At 41.1% G+C, this 22,582-nt stretch overlaps 1 long non-coding RNA gene across 4 annotated transcripts in view; it reads left to right on the top strand.

The window, feature by feature from the left end:
- Positions 1-22,582, top strand: part of LOC109571038 (uncharacterized) — a 49,425-nt gene that overhangs the window by 22,241 nt on the left and 4,602 nt on the right. For 2 of the 4 annotated variants that reach the window (XR_011561085.1, XR_011561083.1), the window contains 4 exons: positions 10,650-13,114; positions 15,303-15,353; positions 17,123-18,627; positions 21,650-21,835. This is a non-coding gene — a long non-coding RNA (uncharacterized lncRNA). Of the gene's footprint in view, positions 1-1,747; positions 5,174-6,744; positions 7,015-10,649; positions 13,115-15,302; positions 15,354-17,122; positions 18,628-21,649; positions 21,836-22,582 lie in introns of those variants that run through there. The other 2 variants (XR_011561082.1, XR_011561084.1) reach the window with 2 other exon arrangements.

Here is a 22,582-nt window from a genome sequence, read left to right as displayed (position 1 = left end):
CTCCAAAAGTCCTTTGCTGATTATTGTATTGGATTGTTTGGGGGGATTTTTTAATGAATCTTAGGAGTTCTTTATATATTCTGAATATTAATCCCTTACCTGATATATGATTTGCAAAATATTTCTTTTGCAAACATTGATCTATAAAGACTCAACATTGATCTATAAAGTCAATGCAATTCTAATAAGATCTTAGTAAGTTACTTTGTGGATATTTGCAAACCACTGTGTGGTTGCCTTTTTACTCTGTTGATATTGTAACTATTATTATTACTTGCAGTAACATCAGTTACCTGTGAAGTATACAGTGTAATGGAAAGAGCAGGGTACTTGATTTCAAGTCCTGTTCACATTTATTCCCTCTGAGGTACAGAGTCCTGGGCTTGAATTCCAGGTCTACCACTTATTAGTAATCTGAACTCAAGAAGAATTTTGAAACTTGGTTTCCAGATTCCCTGGAGAAGGGAATGGCAACCCACTCCAGTATTCTTGCCTGGAGAATTTCATGGACAGAGGAGCCTGGTGGGCTGTAGTCCACAGATCTCAAAGAGTCGGACACGACTGAGCAACTAACACTTTCCTCATCTGACAAATGGATAATATAATAAATCCCACTTTGTATGTTCTTGTGAGATTAACAATACTATATATAAAGCACCTGGCACATAGAAAGTGATTATTATTTTGTATTATTTTAGTGGGGTTTTTTTCCCCCTTTTGAGCTGTTTTAATTGTATAATTTAGTGGTGTAGGGTGAAATAATTCTAGAGTGGTTTTTATCCCAGTGAAAAATAATGAGACCACTTAGTGCTGTCCCAAGGTATAGAGAGAAAGACTGGGGCATGGGATACAACTTCATGGGATACTTTATCTAGCTTTTTGATAAAAGAAGAGAAGGAAAAGACAGAGGAGTCAATTATGTTTAATTTTGGTTTAAAAGTTTCCTTCTTAGTCCAACATGTTTGGTTTCAAGCCATATGTTTAATGACACTGACAGAAGGAAGGAGTAGAGATTCCAGACTGTTCTTTGAAGCAAATGGAAATATAGTAAGAAGAATAATTTAATAGCAAGTCTGTGTCTTTCTCTATGGCATATTTGTTTTTTGTTGTTTAGTCCCTGAGTCGTATCTGACTCTTTTGTGACCCCCATGGACTGCTGCTGTCCAGGCTCCTCTGTCCATGGGATTTCCCAGGCAAGAACACTAGAGTGGGTTGACATTTCCTTCTCCAATGGCATATAATAAATATATTAATATATATGAATCTGAAAATTTTATTGGATGTTCAAATGTATAAACTATCAAATTACCTTCGAGTGTGAATGTGGTATACAAATAATATTTTAGAAAAATATTAAAAACAATATAAATATATATTAACAGAGCTATAACAATTGTCCCTCTGATAGAGATGATTAAAAAAACAATCTATAGGGGTGGGGTGAGGTGGAAAGTGGGAGGGAGGTTCAAGAGGGAAGGAACATACGTATACCTATGGCTGATTCATGTTGATATGTGGCAGAAACCAATACAATATTGCAAAGCAATTATCTGCCAATTAAAAAAAATAATTTTTTAAAAATAAAAATAAAAAAGAAAGTATAGAGCTTTGTTTGATAACCCATCATGTCCATTTTGCTCCTAAAAACAGTAAATATTTTAAAGTATAAAGAGTAATATTTATATTCCATAATAAAATTTTTAGTAAAATGGATGAAACCAAAGAAATCAGATTATATATACATATATAACAATCATAAATTCATTAAATATCACCATGTATAACATATTTTTATGAAAAATAATTGTAGTTTCAAAAAAAATTGCAAAAAGAGTGGCATTGTTTTAGTTTTTTTTTCCCCTAATTTTTGGCCTTGCTGTGAAGTATGCAAAATCTTAGCTCCCCCACCAAGGATCAAACCCGCACCCCCTACAGTAGAAGGGCAGAGTTTAACCACTAGACTGCCAAGGAAGTCCCTGTTTCACATTTTCAAATCTTATTAATATCTAACATAATCAAGCATTCTCATATCTTCCTATTTTATGAATGCAATATGTTGCTTTAGTAGAGTTTTATAAAGAAAACCCAGTCTGACACAAATATGTCGCTATAAAAGTGAAGAGTAATAACATTTTTGTATATTTGAGGATATTTTTATTTGAAAGAGTATTCAACAAGGAATAGTTTCTTAAAGACTAGTTACAGCATGAAGTCTGAAAATAGATCAATGAACTTAAAAAAAAAAATCATCTGGCTAGAACCATTATCATTTCAGAAATAAGCATCCTATGTAATTTGAGGTGAATAGCATAGTTATTGGAGAAGGAAATGGCAACCCACTCCAGTGTTCTTGCCTGGAGAATCCCGGGGACAGGGGAGCCTGGTGGGCTGCCATCTGTGGGGTCGCACAGAGTCGGACACGACTGAAGCGCCTTAGCAGCAGCAGCAGCATAGTTATATCTGGATTACTATAACAAATATCTGTCAGAAACAACAGTCATCATCTCAATAATCAAACACATTTATTTTACTCATCAAGAACTTCCACAAATAATTCTTCTGTATCAAAAAACTTACAAATGTCACAAGAGAGTTAAGTAATGGTCTACACAGGAGAAAAGGAAAATTCTGCCAAGGAAAACTCTGAAGAAATTTTTTTCCCCATTACATTTTTTATTGGTATAATTGATGGAGAAAGCCTAGTTTTTCCTTCCTTTTTAGGCTTCCCTGGTTGCTCACATGGTAAAGCATCTGCCAACAATGCAGGAGACCTGGGTTCAGTACCTGGGTCGAGAACTGCTGGCGAAGGGAAGGGCAACCCACTCCAGTACTCTTGGCTGTAGAATCCCACGGACAGAGGAGCCTGATGGACTACAGTCCACGGGATCACAAAGAGCTGGATGTGCGTGTACTTGCGTGCATGTGTGTAAAGTGGCTTCCATCGTGTCCAACTCTGTACGACTCTAGGGACTATAGCCTGCTAGGCTCCTCTGTCCCTGGGATTCTCCAGGCAGGAATACTGGAGTAGGTTGCCGTGATGAGCAACTAACACTTTGGTGCTTAGTCTGAGAAGGAACACAAGAAACTAATTCTTAGAATTAAGAACTGCTTTCAAAATCTCAAATGTAAGCCACAAATAGACTTTTTTATATTTATTTTTATTTATTTACTTATTTGGCTGTGCCAGATCTTAGTTACTAACATGTGGGATCTAGTTTCCTGACCAGGATTGAACCTGGGCCCCCTGCACTGAGAATACAGAGTCTTCACGACTGGACCACCAAGGAGGTCCCACAGACAGGCTCTTTGATAAAAACTTCAAAGCTTAAAGAGAGGAGAAAGACAAGTATGTATTCTATAAAGTATTTCCAAAAGTTCAGCAATTATAAACACACCATATGTATATTTGAAAATACAATTTTCATGTTTTGAATATTTATCCTGAGAAAAGTTTTGACTATTATGTTCTAGAAGATTCAAAAATAAAATTTACACATATATAATATATATTATGTATCCAGGACTATGGATATATTATGTACATCAGGAATTCTCCACGTGATTAACATTCTGGACTGTCCAAACAATGTCAAACAATGAGAAATCAAACATGACCACATCTGTATTAAAAAAAAAAAAAGCACTGAGAAGGAACACTGGAAGAATGAGTCACCTATGTCTGTGTTTTCTGCTCCATGCTTTTGATAAGTTCAGGGGACAAATGTAAAAAGAGCAATGACTTTTTTGTTTCCAGACAGCCAGGCCCCTCTCACTGGCTCACCATAGTTATACAAGTTGTTGTTTGGTCACTAAGCTGTGTCTGACTCTGGACTGCAGCACGCCAGGCTTCCCTGTCCTTAAATACCTCCAGGAGTTTGCTTAGGTTCATTCCTGTTGAGTCGGTGATGCTGTCTAGCCATCTCATCCTCTGTTGCACCCTTCTCCCCCTGCCCTCAATCAGTGTCAGGGTCTTTTCCAATGAGTTGGCTCTTTGCATCAGGTAGCCAGTGTACTGGAGCTTCAGCATCAGTCCTTCCAATGAATATTCAGGGTTGATTTTCTTTAGGATTGACTGGTTTGATCTCCTTACAGTCCAAGAGACTCTCAGGAGTCTTCTCCAATGCCACAATTCAAAAGCATGTAGTTCTTCAGTGCTCAGCCTTCTTTATGGTCCGCACTCACATCTGTACATGACTACTGGGAAATACATGAAAGTGAAAGTGTTAGTCACTCAGTCGTGTCCGACTCTTTGCTATCCCATGGACTGTAGCCCACCAGGCTCCTCTGTCCATGGCATTCTCCAGGCAAGAATACTGGAGTGGGTAGCCATTCCCTTCTTTGGGGGATCCTCCTGACCCAGGGATCAACTTGTACTGCAGGTGGAATCTTTACCATCTGAGTCACCAGGGAAGCCCAGAAAAGTCATAGCTTTGACTATACGGACCTTGGTTGGCAAGGTGATGTCTGCTTTTTAATACGCTGTCTAGGTTTGTCATAGGTTTTGCTCCCTCCGAGGAGCAAATGTCTTATAATTTCATGGCTGTAGTCACAATTCACAGTGATTTTGGAGTCCAAGAAAATAAAATCTGCCTCCGTTTCCACTTTTTCCCCTTCTATTTGCCATGAAGTGGTGGGAGTGGATGCCATGATCTTAGTTTTTGAATGGTGAGTTTTAAGCCAGCTTTTTCACCCTCCTCTTTCACCCTCATCGAGAGGCTCTTTAGTTCCTCTTTACTTTCTGCCATTAGAGTGGTATCATCTGCATATTTGAGGTTGTTGGTATTTCTGCCAGCAATATTGATTCCAGCTTGTGCTTCCTCCAGTGCTGCCGCTGCTAAGTCGCTTCAGTCGTGTCCGACTCTGTGTGACCCCATAGACAGCCCACCAGGCTCCCCCGTCCCTGGGATTCTCCAGGCAAGAACACTGGAGTGGGTTGCCATTTCCTTCTCCAATGCATGAAAGTGAAAAGTGAAAGTGAAGTTGCTCAGTCATGTCCGACCGATCCTCAGTGACCCCATGGACTGCAGCCTTCCAGGCTCCTCCATCCATGGGATTTTCCAGTACTACATTCTAAGTATTTGAAGAAAGTCTGCAGTTGATGCTTTACTCCTCTCCGGTCTCTATGTCACTTAGGACATTGCTTCTTAATATTCTGCATTCCAAAACAATTCAGGTAAGCACAAGCTTACTAATTTTCACTTAACCAAATACATTTTAAAATAGAGGAAACACTTCACTTCTCACAACACAAACCTTAGTATTCTTATTCACTAAAAATGTTATAATTACCAAACATGAGAACTGGGGATGTGTTTGTTTATTTGGCTGAGAACTACTAAATTTATTTTCTGAAAGAAAACCAGGCCTAAAGTAAATGGAACATTTGAAAATGTTGAAAAGTTCTTTTCATACTGTTACATTAAAATTTCATGTGTGTCTCACAACTTTAATGGATATTTAACATATCATGATTTTGTAGCATCATGCATTGGTCATTTGGAAGATAGTTCACTGAGCTATGTAGATCTTCCAAATGTTGGTACACTTCATTACACAACATTGAAAAATCCTATTTGCTAATATTGCCACCAAGCTTATCAGAATTTTTGTGTTTTGGGAAGCTATTAAACTAACAGTGGTAGATACAGATTTTTTTCAAAATTCTATTTTTTGCTTGAAAGTTTGAATTTTATCATTGGCAACAAAAACTGCCAGTTATTTTCCTGGAAGTATCAGAATGACTTGGCTCATTTCCAAAAAAAAGTCTGCCCATTTTCAAGTCTAGGAAACCATAGTTCATTGTTCAGTGTTTTTAAATGAGATTTCATTTTAAAAATTGACTAGTTTTGCATACAATTCAAATAATCACATGTGATTTCCTCAAGACAATCATTGTGTATAAAAGTTAATAATTTGTATTGCTCTGTAAATGTCTGCTTAAAGGTAACTGGCTTTTTTTTTTTTTTTTTCTTTTAACTGTGCAATAGGGGAGAATACAGTAACTTCTAGCAATTGGCACCACAACCTTGATTCATGCTAAGGCACTTAATTTAACCCACCATTTTTGGGGGTACCATCAGCGCAAATGTGAACACACTGAAAAAGTCAAATTAGTATTATTAATAAAATGTTTTGACCTTTTGGATACTCTGAGATATTTTTCAGGGACCACACTTTGAGAACTGATAATCTAGAATGTGAGCTCTGTGAAAACATTGAGTTTATTTTGTTCACTGTTATGTTTTCAACACCGTTGTATCTAGAATAACGCCTGACACACAATAGATGATTATAAATATTTCCTGAATGTATTAATAAAACAAGGAAAGATGAGAGATTGATCCTTTGTGAAAAACAGAATAACAAAATATACGTATATATATTTTACTATATAGCTCAATAATTAACCAACACTTGCCACAAAATGATATGGTAATCTAGTTTCATTAGTGGCATTTCCTCAAGAGTCCACTTACTTCTAAATTATTAACAAAAGAGACTAAAGGACCTTTGTCAAGAAAGAAATGTAAAGTGTGTCCAGAACGCAGAACAAATGCTATTTTTTTTTTTTTTTTTTTCTGTAGAAGCACAGAGCTGACATGCCATTAGAGATCATTTAGCCTCATGCTTTCATTTTTACAAATGAGAAAACTAAGCTGACCATGGGGTTAAAAGACCGGCCCAAAATCATGGTTATCGACGAGACTAAAATATAGGCTGTTTCACATTTTCTCTTGTACACAGCAATAATACAAGTCGGGATGAGAAGAAGAGAAGAATTTTTGTAAATTTTATGTGTAGGAGACTGGTCAAGCAAGCTCAGAGGCAAAAACTCAAAGCACTACGCGGGTGGAAGAGGAACGGGAAATTAAAGGGTGGAACAACTAAATGTACCTCCCGATCCAGCATCTTGCTCCTCCCCGAAACAGCTCAGGTCGGAGAGATGCAAGGACTACCTGAGGACTCAAGCTAGTCCCATGGATTGTGGGCAGGAAAGGAGTCAGGCTCTCAGAGGTGAGCAAAGAGGGCCCTAGAGCCTTCCTGTATAGTAAGAGAGATGGGACCAGAGGCTGGAAAAGCCCCCAAAGAATGTCTTTGGCATTTTCCAGCAGGGAACTATTGGTATTTTGCATGGCATTCTCCTGCAATCGCAGGATATTTACCATCCTCACCCTCACCCACCAAATCCCTAAGTCACTGTGACCACTAAAAATGTCCTGCATGTTTCCAAGTGCCCACTAGGGGGCTCCTATCACCCCTGATTACCGTTTCCCCCTTTACTTAATCAATAGCAGTCATCACTCTAGAATGAGTACGCATAGCCCACAACGAAGAGGACAACTAAGTTTCCAAATAGGATTTTAACATCAAAGCTGAACTACTAGGCTTTTCTTATAGGGCGGGTTTCTTGAAAGAGGAAACATGTTTTTTTTGAGTTCTACATGAATAAACACTTCGGAGGATGCAGGACGTTTACATCGTAAACCAAAGAGAAAGTATAAAGTTGGCTATAGAAAGGAAACAAAAAGAAGAAAATCTGAGGGCAGGTGACTAGAATTTAGAAGCTGATAGGTGCCTAAGGGGCTTCCCTAGTGGCTCAGATGGTAAAGAATCTGCCTGCAAGGCAGGAGTCCCGAGTTCAATCCCTGGGTCAGGAAGATCCCCTGGAGAAGGAAATGTCAACCCAGCATTCTTGCCTGAAGAATCCCCATGGACAGAGGAGCCTGATGGGCTACAGTCCATGGGGGCACAACTGAAGCGACTAACATTTATACTTAGGTGCCTAAGAAAAGATTGTACCCTCTGTCTACTCTCCTCAGTTAACTGAGAAGATGAGAAAGTCCCTGCAGAACTTGAGGGTAGAGAGGATCCTCAGCTTGCTTCTAGCAGGCCTCCGTGGATGACTAAGACATTTCCCCGCACCCTGCAGGACAGTGAGCATCCAGCAGTTTCCTGAGCTCCCCAAAGCACCCAGGAGTGGCTGAGAGAGGGATGGCAGAACGGGAGGGGCCCTGTGCTCAGGGCAAACTTGGCAGAGGTGGATGGAGAAATGGGGCAGCAAAGCACGGGAGCTGGCAACCAGACCAGGGAATCACCCAGCTCAGCAGATCCTGGACCAGGGGCCTCTGAGGTCAGAACAACATGTAAATCCCTGGAAAAGAGAAGGAAAATGGAGAGGGGGGGAAGCCCTGGATTGACTGAGTTTAATCTGTGAATTGCAAAGTTCACACAAAAGGTTAAGTTTTAGGCTTTTAAGTGGAAAGGGGACTCAGCAACTAAGTGCAGTAATAAGGACAGAGTCCAAGAAATTCTCTCTCTGTCTCTGTTTTCTTTGCCAGTGTGGCATGCAGGATCTTAATCCCCTAATCAGGAATGGAATCCATACCCCCTGCAGTGGAAGCGCAGAGCCCTAGTCACTGACATGCCAGTGAAGCGCCCCCCCCCCCGCCCCCCGCAGCAAGAAATTTATTTTCAATACATTAATGAATATTCCAGAGACTAGCAAGGAGAGATAAGAAGGCCTTCTTAAATGAACAATGCAAAGATATTGAGGAAAACAATAGAATGAGAAAGACTAGCGATCTCTTCAAGAAAACTGGAGGTATCAAGGGAACATACCATGCAAAGATGGGCACAATAAAGGAAAGAAACGGCAAGGGCCTAACAGAAGCAAAAGAGATTAAGAAGAGGTGGCAAGAATACACCAAAGTGAAAGTGAAAGTGAAGTTGCTCAGTCGTGTCCGACTCTTTGCGACCTGTGGACTGTAGCCCACCAAGCTCCTCCGTCCATGGGATTCTCCAGGCAAGAATACTGGAGTGGGTTGCCATTTCCTTCCTTCATTTTCCATCTAACAAAAATGTCTTAATGACCTGGATAACCACAATGGTGTGGTCACGCACCTAGGGCAGGACATCCTGGGGTGTGAAGTCAAGTTGGCCTTAGGAATCATTTACTATGATCAAAGCTAGTGAAGGTGATGGAATTCCAGCTGAGTTACTTAAAATCCTAAAAGATGCTGCTGCTATAGTGCTCCTTGGAAGGAAAGCTATGACAAACCTAGACATTGTATTAAAAGTAGAAACATCACTTTGTCAACGAAGGTCCATATAGTCAAAGCTATGGCTCTTCCAGTAGTCCTGTACAGATGTGAGAGTTGGATCATAAAAAAGGCTGAGCACTAAAGAACTGATGCTTTAGAATTGTGGTGCTGGAGAAGACTCTTGAGAGTCCCTTGGACTGCACAGAGCACAAACCAGTCAATCCTAAAGGAAATCAGTCCTGGGTGTTCATTGAAAGGACTGATGCTGAAGGTGAAGCTCCAATATTTTGGCCACCTGATTCGAAGAGCGTACTTATTGGAAAAAGGGATGCTGGGAAAGATTGAAAGCAAAAGGAGAAGGGAGTGGCAGAGGATGAGATGGTTAGATAGCATCACTGATTCTATCCATTCATGTCCATGCATCAGTGAACATGAATTTGAGCAAACTCCAGGAGATAGTGGAGGACAGAGGAGCCTAGGGTGCTGCAGTCCATGGGATGGCAGAGTCAGACACAACTTATGACTTGACAGTAGTAAGCCTTTTTAAGTTCAGGATGTATCTAGGGGCCAAATAAGAGTTATTCAGTTTGTTTAGGGTTAATTATTTGTGTGGCTTTGATGACTGTATATTGGCAAACAGGTGCTCCTTTCACTCCTCTGTGATTGCAAATATCACTGAAGTAGCCCCTACCTACACAGAGGATGCAGATCTGTTAATTTTGCCATTATTGATGGATGAGAGACTTGAGCTGGAATTTGTTCATTTTTCAATCAGTGAAATATTTATTCTCTATTTTGTGCAAAGCTTAATTTTAAAATTCAGCTTTGGGACTTCCGTGGTGGTCCGGCGGCTAAGACTCTGAGCTTCCAGTGTCTAGGTTCAGCCCCTGGTCAGGGAATTAGATCCCCCATGCCACAACTAAGAATTCAAATGTCAGAACAAAATACTTGGCACAGGTAAATTCAACAAGTAAATACCCTTTAAATTTTAAAAGTAAATAAAAGTAACTGTCATGAAGAAAACAAGCAACTTAGACTTTAGGATAGTTTTCTTATAACACCCTCCAAAGCATTATAATTCCTAATGGAGAACCATAGTAAATTCAGGGAGAGAAATTCCACCTTAGATTTGACGAAATATCTAGGAGCAAATGATTTTCTCTTTGTTCTCTCTCTTAGAGAGGTTTTTACTGATGTCATTACCATTTTGATTTTTTTATTTGCTAGATACACCCAGGTGGCTCAGCATTAAAGAATCCACCTGCAATGCAGCAAATGGGGTTCAGTCCCTGGGTCGGGAAAACCCCCTGGAGAAGGCACTAACAACCCACTCCAGCATTCTTGCCTGGGAAATCCCATGGACAGAGGACCCTGGTGGGCGACAGTCCATGGGGTCACAAAGAGTCGGCCATGACTACTAAACAACAGCAAAAATAACAAATGTGGTATACAGACTCAACCCACCTATGCAGACGAACCAAATGGGCACCCTTAGCCTTCTGCGTACATTCACTCCAACTAAGCCTGGAGCTGATTTCCTTGTTTTGATACTGATAGAACCTCACTTTCTACATTAGGTAATTTCTACCTCTCTCTCTTTCTCTCCAGAAAACAAGAGAATTTTAGTTTGTTCTCAAAGAATGCCAGATGAAAAAAATAAAAAAGAAGAAGAAGAAAGCCTTAAGCTCATAAGCACATAATCAGATCTTCCTGCCTTTCATGCGGACCGTTGTTTGGTAAATTCTGCTTTATGTTCCAAAAGAACAAAGTGGCAATGTTCTCACACAATTCTAGTTTTGCAACAAAGTCTGGTGAAATGTCATGTTCTCAGTATTCAATATGTGGGTTTTTAAGGGCAGTCTCCTTGCCTTAATGTCAAAAGCAAGTGGTAAAACAAAGGAATGTGCTGAAGCCAGCCTATTTACTGCATACCTGACACCTTTGTGGTTGACCTTATTACTTAATTCATGAAAAAAATTGCAAGCTTGGCTTTTGGGTCATTTCTGAGTGCCTTGTGGTTTCTTCTGCTGCTTAGGAACTTCGTATTCTGTTTTTCACTTGTTTGTTTTCCTTTTCAGTGAAAATGAGTTGGTAACTTGAATAGTACCTATGCTTCAGTTATGTAAAGAAGAAAGAGAGATGACTTCTTAAACTTCTGAATCGTATCAGTGTGTTCTTGGGTGAAGATCTCTGAGGCCGAATAGAAAAGAAATGTAGTTTTGAACATAGAATTTCTTTTCCTTTGATCACTTCATTCCATAAGTAACAAGAAACCCATGAAACATAAAATTCTAAGAACTAACTCAACGTTTAAAAATCAAACTGTAAATTAGAAACTGGATATTAGTCACCGAGCTTGCGAAGCATCTTATTTCCTGCACTTGTAGCTACTCTTTTCAAACAGTTTAAAAACTGATAAGAAGCTTAGGAAACTCTTATCAGTCATTGCAAAAAAAAAAAAAAGCTTAACCTGTTCTGATCTGGCAAGACTTAAAAGGCCTAAATTCCTTGAAGTATTAGGGGATGTATTTATTTTTTCTACTTGCTAAGTATGCAGTATAAGAATCATTTTTGTTACCATAAATTCAGATTTAAATATCTTCTTATCTATGTGATATACTGTCTGAATGCATCTAGAGGCTATAAAAGAGACAGTTGCTTAAGCTGATATAGTAGAATGTGCAGGAAGTGCTCATTAGAATTTGCACATTTGCTCTGAGTTTGTGAATTCCAAGCAGGTTTGCTAATAGGCCACGGCTAATAGGCCACGGCCACCACCTGTGTCTGTTTCCTATGGATGACACCCTTTGATATTTTGGTGCATATCCTTACTGTCTTTTTCTCTCTTTTCATATACACTTTTTAATTTGCAAAGTTAATATCAGACTGTACTGTTAGTTCATAATCTTTTTTCATTAAAAGTGTGTTACTAATTAAAAATATATATATATAGTCAGGGATTTCCTGGTGATCCTGAAGTTAAGAGTCCACCTTGAAATGTAAGCGACGGAGGTTCAATCCCTGGTTGGAGAACTCAGATCCCACCTGCTTTGGAGCAACTAATTGAGATCACACCTTATGGAGCCCGGGTGCCACGACGAAAGACCTCGCAGTGAAAGATCCCACATAACGCAGCAGAGACCCCCTGTTCCTCAACTACGACCTGACACAGCCAAATACATAATAAATAGATAAATTTAAAAATTTAAAAGATAAAGTCACCCATGCCAGCTAACCCATCATTTGCTATAATGTAACTGATTAGGCTACACTTGACCCTTGACTAACACAAATTTGAATGGCGCAGGTTCACTTACATATAGAATTTTTCAAACAGGAAGTACCACAGTACTACCTGATCCACTGTTGGCTGACTCTGAGGATACCGAACTGTGGATACAGAGGAACCGTGGATGTGGAGGAACCACGTGAGAGCAGGGTCGACAGAAGTTTTATTCAGATTTTCTACTGCAAGGAGGGTCAGCAACCCTAGCCCCATAATTAGTCAAGGTCAACTGTACTTTCCTATTGTTAACCACTTAAACTATTTCCAATTTTTACCTAGTGTAAATATTGTTGTGACTAGCATTCTTGAACATATATCTTTGGGCATATCCTATTATTTCCTGTAGACAAATTACTAAGAGTAATATTGTTGGGTCAAAAGGCAAATAGTTTTAAATAATCACATGTAATATTACAACCCTAAGATAACCCCTGCCAACAATTTGATGCATATTTATACAGTCTTTTAAAAAATTAATATGTATGTGCAGGAATACATATATAATTTCTGAAAAGTTGTTATTGTGTTCTGTATGGGAGGGCACCTACTGAAGAATTTTAAGCAGGGGAAAGATACAACTTGATTTTTTTTTTTTCTTTTGGCCACTCCATGTGGGTTGCAGAATCTTAATTCTCTGACCCTGATTGAACCCCTGCCCTGGCAGTGAAAGCTGTGAGACCTAACCACTGGACCACCAGGGATTTCCTGGTTTTCTCTTTAGAAGAAGCAATCTGGCTGACCTGTTGAAGACAGACTATCAGCGAGCCAAAGCAGAGGCAGAACCCAGGTAGAGTCTGTGGCAGTGACCCCGGAGAGAGGCCACAGTGGCTTGCAGCAGGGGGCAGCGCTGGGGGCGTGAATGGTGGTCAGATTCTGGATCTCTGCAGGAACACAGACGGTATGTGGAGGACGAGAGAAAGAAAGCAGTGCAGGTTAACTCCAAGTTCTGGTAGCCTGAACACTTGGAAGGATGGTGTAGACGTTGAGTGACAGGGGAAATGCGTGGGGAGAGGCAAGAACAGGAGTCCATTTGCAGAGAGTGAGTTTGAGATGTCTAGTACATAGCCACGTGGAGAGGTCCAGGAGGCTGTTGAGTATGAATCTGGGGTTCTAAGGTGAGCAGGTGCTGAAAGTATATATTGGGAATCATTGGCACATAGATGATATTAAAAGCCAGGAGGGTGGGTGAGATGATCAAGGGGTGAGTATGGACCAAGAGAAGAGGAAACACAGACTGGTGAAGGGGAGCGGGGCAGCACGGCAGCCCTTCTGCTGCACCGGGCACTCTTCTACATGTTTTGCAGAGATTACAGGGTGACTCATTTAATCTCAAAAGAAACCTCAGTGAAGGGGTACAATTATTATCCCCATTTTACAGAGGAATCTTGAGGTCCAGAAAGATTGAGTCAGTAAATCAATATTTCCTATTATGAACTGATTAAATAAGTTTTAACTACCTTTTTAAATAATGCAAACACTTTGAAATAAATCATGTGAACTTTTTCTGCACAGGGTTTGTTCATCATGTCTCAGAAATCTTAGCAATTATACATTCCAGTTATACTTTAAAGAATCAGCATGACTACTCTGTTCAAAGGTGCTTTTCTTTCCATTCTTTCCAGCTGACAACACATTCTAGAGTGGAATATTGAGCAGAGACCAAAAGGAGAAAAAAAAAAAAAAGCTTCTGTTCAAAGAGGAGAATCATTTTTAATGTCCAACATTTCTTTCTCTGTTTTTGTTTTGTTATTAGTTTTTGGCTGCACCTTGTAGCATACAGGATCCTAGTTCTCCCACCAGGCATCAAACCCACGCCTCCTGCAGTGGAGTAGAGTCCCAACCACTGGACCACCAGGGAAGTCCCAGTGTTCAATATTTCTTAAGGATATTTTCTTTGCTTTCATGTGTTTCTCCCTCAAGGATCATGCATTCCCTAATTATATTTGAAGATGGGAGAGGCAAGTTGATAAAGGAAAACTGTCATCATTCCTACCACCTCACCTCAACATATTCAGACTATCTCAATGGGACACTTTCTAAGGCCATTGTTACTTTTAACAGAAATGTGAAAAAGATAGGGAAAGACAAAAGCACTTTGGTGGGTTAATCATTACAGAAGGCTTCCAGAAAAAATATTTGAAATTTCCCCCAGCTATCCTGGAGAATCTTACATCTCAGAACAAGGACGCAGATGAACAAACTTGCAGGATGATTTTCTGCCTTCTCCTCTTCTTTGGGAAAAGGGTTATTGTGAATGGGGAGGTGGGCAGGAGAACTTGTAAGATAGCTTTTCAAACAGATCAATTTTAGGCAAAAAACCAAATGGAAACTGGGGATCTGGAAATAAAATTTTCCCTGCCAAAAGTAATTTTTGGGAAATTTTTACATACTCTTGGGGTCCATGTAAGTCAAGTTGAAGATGATTGTCTTAAATAATTCCAGTAGGGGGATTTCCCTGGTGGACGCATGGCTAAGACTCTGCACTCCCAGTGCAGGGGGCCTGGTTTCCATCCCTGGTCAGGGAACCAGTCCCCATATGACAAAACTTAGAGTTCCCATGCCACAATTAAGACTGGGCACAGCCAAATAAATGAATACTTTAAAACATAATAACTCCAACAGGAAAGAAAGAGCAATATCTTCAAAAAACCAGAAGTGGCTGCAGACGCATTCCTCTACTGTGCCAAAAATATGAGATAATGGATAGATGTGTACATTTATCTAAATACCAGTGAGCAGTATGTTATTTAAGCACGACCCTTAACTAGCAATATCTGAAAAAGCAGATCCAGAATGAGCTTAGAGATGTGAAAAATAGCAGAAAAACAAAAAGGGTCCTTTTAAGGTCATGTTCATAGCAAGAACAAAAACACGAAGACTCTGGGGAAAGATGATGTAATGTGAAAAAGATAACAGAGAAGCAGAACTAATGAAACTGTCTTTTTCTCCATTCTTCTCTCAATAATTACCTTCAGATGGAAAGAGGAAAACGAGTTATGGCAGGACAGAACCAAAATGCAAGAAAGGTAAGAAACAGGAGGAGATCTTCTTGAAATTTATTTTAACGAGTTTGTTTTTATTCCCAGATAAATTGTATCCTGAGATATTTAGAGAACTTTTAATTGTAATCGTGCAACCATGGTTAACAATCTTAGAAAATAATTTCATGAACAGAAAGTCAGCATACATTCATCAAGAATAAATACTGGGACTTCCCTGACGGTCCACTGGCTAGGAATCGCCGTGCAACGGAGGGAACTCAGCTTCAGTCCCACATTGGGGAACTAAGATTCCACAGGCCACAACTAAGAGTTTGCATGTAATTACGGAAGCCCGCACGCCACAACTGAGAGCCTAGACAACCACATACATGAATACAATTCAAACAAACAAACAAACAAACAAAAATCAATACTGTCAAACGAAACTTATATCTAGGAACTCACTGTTCAAGAACAAAGGCTTGTATTTTTTTCACTTAATATTATATTGGAGCGGTTCTCCAGAATTCCTCATTAAACATTCGTCTGTACTACAGTTCTAAACAGGTTCATCAGTTCAGTTCAGTTCAGTCACTCAGTCGTGTCCAACTCTTAGCAACCCCACAAATCACAGCACGCCAGACCTCCCTGTCCATCACCAACTCCCAGAGTTCACCCAAACTCATGTGCATCGAGTCAGTGATGCCATCCAGCCATCTCATTCTCTGTCGTCCCCTTCTCTTCCTGCCCCCAATCCCTCCCAGCATCAGAGTCTTTTCCAATGAGTCAACTCTTCTCATGAGGTGGCCAAAGTACTGGAGTTTCAGCTTTAGCACCAGTCTTTCCAATGAACACCCAGGACTGATCTCCTTTAGAATGGACTGGTTGGATCTTCTTGCAGTCCAAGGGACTCTCAAGAGTCTTCTCCAATACGACAGTTCAAATGCATCAATTCTTTGGCATTCAGCTTTCTTCACAGTCCAACTCTCACATCCATACATGATGACTGGAAAAACCATAGCCTTGACTAGACGGACCTTTGTTGGCAAAGTAACGTCTCTGCTTTTTAATATGCTATGAAGGTTGGTCATAACTTTCCTTCCAAGGAGTAAGCATCTTTTAATTTCATGGCTGCAGTCACCATCTGCAGTGATTTTGGAGCCCCAAAAAATAAAGTCTGACACTGTTTCCACTGTTTCCCCATCTATTTCCCATGAAGTGATGGGACCAGATGCCCTAATATTAGTTTTCTGAATGTTGAGCTTTAGGCCAACTTTTTCACTCTCCTCTTTCACTTTCATCAAGAGGCTGTTTAGTTCTTCTTCACTTTCTGCCATAAGGGTGGTGTCATCTGCATATCTGAGGTTATTGATATTTCTCCCAGCAATCTTGATTCCAGCTTGTGCTTCCTCCAGCCCAGCGTTTCTCATGATATACTCTGCATATAGGTTAAATAAGCAGGGTGACAATATACAGTCTTGACGTACTCCTTTTCCTATTTGGAACCAGTCTGTTGTTCCATGTCCAGTTCTAACTGTTGCTTCCTGACCTGCATATAGGTTTCTCAAGAGGCAGGTCAGGTGGTCTGGTATTCCCATCTCTTTCAAAATTTTCCACAGTTTATTGTGATCCACACAGTCAAAGGCTTTGGCATAGTCAATAAAGCAGAAATAGATGTTCAATTATATGAATATACCTTAAATTATATGACCAATCCCCTGTGGCCCACTGTTTCACATTTTTAGCTTTTAAAAACTGTGCTGGAGTCATTATAATTTTATATGAAACTTTATAAGTTATTTTTTAAATTTTAGGTCAAATTTCCAGAAGAGGAATAAATGAATCAAAGGGCTTCCTACGAAAGGCCTTGTTTTTATCACCAAAATTTCATCCAGAAAGAAGTACCTATTTATTTTTTCAACAACAATATATGAACGCCTATATTTCCAACCCATAGCATTACTGGAAGATTTTGATAGAAAAAACTTGGGGTTATTTTCTAATTGTGGCAAAATATACAAAACATAAAATTTATCACTGAAACCATTTTTAAGTGTACAACTCAGTAGCACTGAGAGCATTCACAATGTTGCTCAACCATCATCACTATTTCCAGAATTCTGTCATCATCCCAAACAAATCTCGGTGCCCATTAAATAAAGAAGACTTTAAATTTTTTGAAAATTGGCCTTCTCTTGCATATATATATTCAATCCTATTCACGACATTCTTCCCCCTGCCTAAGATCTTGGAATTCTTCTGTGTTAGAATAGGAGCGGCTACACCATGGTAACAGTCAACTCCCAGATCTTGTTGCTTACCCCACAAGAGTTTATTTCTTACTCAAGTTACCTAATCTATGCAAGTCAATGAGTGCATCCGCTTCTCACAGTCTCTCAAGGTTCAGGCTCGTGGAGGCCCAGTCATCTCATTGCGTCGCATTTTGGAATACGAGGACTTCGTGGTTGACAAGACAGAGCAAGAAAGTACAGTGGAGCCTTGCTCCAGGAATTAGATGCTCCAATAGATAACTGGGCTTCCCTGGTGGCTCAGTCAGTAAAGGATTCGCCTGCAATGCAGGAGACCAGAATTCTATCCCCATGTCGGGAAGATCCCCTGGAGGAGGAAATGGCAACCCGCTCCAGTATTCTTGCTGGAAATATCCCATGGACAGAGGAGCCTTGGAGGCTACAGTCCATGGGGTTGCAAAAAGACACAACTTAGCAAGTAAACAACAAACAGTTTTCTACTCTAGCTCAGCCAGATAACCAATTCCAAGTGCCCTACAATTTCCCTGAAGGTCCATTGTCTTCTACTGCCAATGTAGGTAAATACCATTCTTCCTGGGTTGCGAAAAAAACACACCCTGATTTTGGCAACTTAAGCAAAGTATGTGGGGTGCTAAAGGAAGACTGAAGAACCATCCTGGGAATAAGAATGTGGGTAGCCTGCCAGGCAGCAGGTCTCTTTCGACACACTTGGCTGGACAGACAGTAAAGCCGGTCTGTGTTTTCCTAGGCTCAAGAGTCAAAGTCCTGGGAAAGAGAGTGTGGTTGGCTGAAGGCAGTCACATGCCCAGCCTTAGGCAGTGGCAGGCCTGAGAGGAGGGATTAGCAGAAGGAGCCTCCACAGCTCTCTTTGGGTTTCCTGGTATGAAGTAGGCACACGCATTCTACCGAGATACTGTGTTTTGTGGGAAAATGATCACCCCGGTGGAAATCAGAGTGCTCTGGGGAAGTGGGAGTGCAGGCAACCTTCCAGTGTCCACTACCGAGAGCAAAAACGTGATCATATCAGTGGCATCACAGCCCATGAACACGTGAGTCTGCTGAGATGATATCTGCTGATTTAATATTTTCTATTATTAGATTGATTCCTTCTTTTCCTCTGCAACAAATAGCCTTAAGTGTGTATATCTAAAACAGTTATTTTGAGACTTCCCTGACAGTCCGGTAGGTTGACTCTTTGCTTCCACTGCAGGGGGCACAGGTTCAATCTCTGGTCAGCGAACTAAGATCCTGCATGCCACATGGCGGAACCAAAATAAATCTTTTTTCCCCTTGGGACAAATTGCCGGGTCTGGAATCACTGCATCAGAAGACATGAGTATTTATATGTTCTCATTTTTTATTTTACTGAAGTGCCCATGGACTCTGAGAATATGCCCTTATTCATGGCAGATCAGTTTCTAGTGACAGAGTGACTGCCTGGTTGAAGGTCACCCTGCGGAAAGCTCTCTCTGGGTCATGCCAGGGTCACTTGGGCTAGTGGGGAGAAACATACTCTTTAGAGCTCTTCTTCCTTCCACATATTTTTTTGATAACAATTACTCTCTGGATAAAAGATACGGCAAGGCCACTGGCTTGGGTCATTTAACCCACACGTTATAGGAAATAGGGCAGCATTTGCCTGAGGGGCCCAAGGGCAGTGGGAGTGCCTCCTGATATTGCATCAGCAAATGCAAGATCGCCTACCCAGCTCCCTGTTCTCCACAGCAGGCCTCTCCAGAAGCTGGGGCAGGGGAAACAATGATTACACAAGGGCAGGGCATGCCACCTGGGGAGGGCACTGCCTGTGTGCTTGACACGGGTCTCTGAGCCGGCCCGGTTCTTCTAACTCCAATCTTGAAAAGATAATTGTCCCATATTTCTTCAGAGGATTTTAACTCACATGTGACAGAATTGGAAAATCTCTCTCCCTTCCCTGCCAACACACTAATTTCCAATTCCCCCATCCCAGCTTCACTGGGAACATCCATTTCTCAGCCAGACCACCACGCTGCCTGGGCCGAGCAGCAGGGTGCTTTTTTTTGTAATGACCCGTGGGTCAGCTTGAGCACGTTAGATTGTAAACATGTTGAGATTGGAGGCTGTCTGGCTTTAGTATTCCTTGCAGGACTCTCCACAGCGCAGTGCCCACTCCAGGTTGCTGTTCAGTTTCTCAGTCATGTCCGACTCTACAACTCCATGGACTGCAGCATCCCAGGCTTCCCTGTCCTTCACTAGCTCCCAGAGTTTGGCTCAAACTCATGCCCACTGAGTCAGTGATGCCATCCAACATCTAATTCTCTGCCGCCCCCTTCTCCTCCTGCCCTCAGTCTTTCCAATGAGGAAAGATGCTTTTTCCAAATGCATCAGGGTCTTTTTCCAATGAGTTGGCTCTTCACATCAGGTGGCCAAGGTATTGGTGCTTCAGCTTCAGCATCAGTCCTTGCAATGAATATTCAGGGTTGATTTCCTTTAGGACTGACTGGTTGGATCTCCTTGCAGTCCAAGGGATGCTCAAGAGTCTTCTCCAACACCACAGTTCAAATCAATATTTGCTGACTGAATATCCTTAGTTAAGTAGAGTTGTTCTAGAACTTCCTTGGGATTCCAAACTCTTCCAAGTTATGATGTCTAGGAGTGTTGGGAAAAGTGAGCTCTTCCTAGAAGCAATCAGGGAACCCTGGAGGGGTTCTGAAACCCAGGCTTAATGTTGTTGAGTGAAGAAGAGAGCCTGGTGCAGGAGCCGAGGGGAAGGGCCTTCGCGCCATCTTGGGGCGGCTGTAGCTCAGCCTGTGGTGCTTCAGCCCCAGGGCCTCTTTCAGTTTCCTGTGGCCAAAGTATTGGAGCTTCAGCTTCAGCATCAGTCCTTGCAATGAGTATTCTGGGTTGATTTCCTTTAGGACTGACTGGTTTGATCTCCTTGCAGTCCACGGGACTCTCAAGGGTCTTCTCCAGCATCACAGTTCAAATCAATATTTGCTGACTGAATACCTTTCCCTGGGGACGCTTCTTCCCTCCGCAGGTCTCAGCCATTTTGTTTTTACCCATTAACTCCTCATCCCACAGTTGTCAGTTCAATCGTTAGTTCCTCAGTACCGTCTCAGGATAGGCCAAGTTACCCTGTTTAACACCTGTACATCTCTTCCTCAGCACTTATCAGGATTTTCATGAAGTACTTATATTTGTGTTTGTAATTGTTTGATCCATGCTTTCTCTCTGACTGGAGACTGCTGCTCCATGAGGGCATGTGTTCTTGTGTTCACTGTTGTCTTCCTGGTTCTAGCATATTTCCCAGCATATAATGGAAGGACAGTTACTACTAGAGGCAGGAATAACAATTTTTCTATACCACGTGGGTTTACCAGCTGCAAACCTGGAAGATACAGAATGTAGTAGTCAGGGTTCTCTAGAGAAGCATAATCAACTAATAGAAGATAAGATATATCTATGTCTATATACAGGCTTCCCTGGTGGCTCAGCAGTAAAGAATCTGTCTGCTAATGCAGGAGTCACCAGTTCCATCCCTTGGTCAGAAAGAGCCCTGGAGGACAAAATGGCTACCCACCCCAGTATTCTTGCCTGAAAAATCTCCATGGACAGAGGAGCCTGGAGGGTTACAGTGCACAGGGTTGCAGAGTCGAACAAGACTTAGCAACTAAACAACAAATATCTGTGTATCAATAGATATCACTATATTAATATCAATGTATTGGTATAGATGGGCTTCCCCAGGGGTTCAGTGGTAAAGAATATGCCCTTGTAATGCAGGAGACGCAGAAGACATGGGTTTGATTTCTGGGTTGGGAAGATCCCCTCGAGGAGGGCATGGCAACCCAGTCCAGTATTCTTGCCTGGAGAATCCCATGGACAGAGGAGCCTGATGGGCTACAGTCCATAGAGTTGCAAAGAGTCAGAAACGACTGAAGTGACTGAGCGCTGCTCAGTACAGACATAGATATATATGGAGAAAGGGAGAGGGAGAGGAAGGCGCATTGATTGGCTGTGATTTACTATAGGAATTGGCTCATGCAGTAATTATGGAGGTCAAGAAATCTCACAATCTGCCATTTGCAGGCTGAAGATCCAGGAAAGCCTTGGTGTGAACCCCAGTCCAAGTGTGAAGCCAGAGAACAAGGAGCATCAGTGTCTGAGGGCAGAGGAGGATGGCGGTCTCAGCTCGAGAAGGAAGGGAGGGTATTTAGCCTTCCTCTGCCTTTTGTGTTCAGCCCCTCAGTGGGTGAATGATGCCCACCTGTACTGGTAAGAGCCATCTTTCTCACTCAGTCCACTGATTCAAATGTATTGACACACCCAGAAGTAATGTTTACCAGGTCTCTGAGAAGCTCTCAGCCCAGTCAAACTGACACACAGGATAACCATCACACAGAGATCCTGGCTGGACTCTCAGCAGAGTTTGTGCAATGTGCTGCTCTCAGAATAGAATTTCTCAAATTGCATTAGCCACATTGCTGGTTCACGAACTCTCAACAGGGTTCTGTGAAGAAAAAAGTTCTTTTAAAAATACAGATGTAATGAAAATACCAAGCACATTTAGACAGCTATTATTCTGTGATAACTTCTTTTTAAGAAAACATACACTCCAAACTGCTAACATTGGTTACATATAGGAAGGGGGTCTTTCACTTTTCCTTCATTATGCTTTATTGTTTCTTTTTTTTTTATTGTGGGGAATGCACATTATAAAATTTACCATTTTAGCCATTTTTAAGTGTACATTTCAGGGTACATGTCAATAGATTAAGCATTTTCATATTATTGGACAACCATTGCCGTTATATTTTGTAGATTACTAGTTCACAAAATTCATTGTGTACTATCTTCATATCTTGGTGAATTAACCCACCCCCAACTCAAAGGGTGGCCTCTGGGTTGTCTGAAGCTACTTGGAGTTACTCCATTTGCCCCAGTGGTTAGTTGAAGGACAAGCCTCCAGGTTTGCTTTTTTAAAACATTCATTTATTTTTTTGGCTTTGTCAGGCCTTAGCT

The sequence above is a fragment of the Bos indicus genome, chromosome 17, assembly GCF_029378745.1.
Source record: "Bos indicus isolate NIAB-ARS_2022 breed Sahiwal x Tharparkar chromosome 17, NIAB-ARS_B.indTharparkar_mat_pri_1.0, whole genome shotgun sequence".
Classification (NCBI taxonomy): Eukaryota; Metazoa; Chordata; class Mammalia; order Artiodactyla; family Bovidae; genus Bos; species Bos indicus.
The sequence above is the reverse complement of the archived record's forward strand: the minus strand, read 5'-3'. Positions and strand labels throughout refer to the sequence as shown.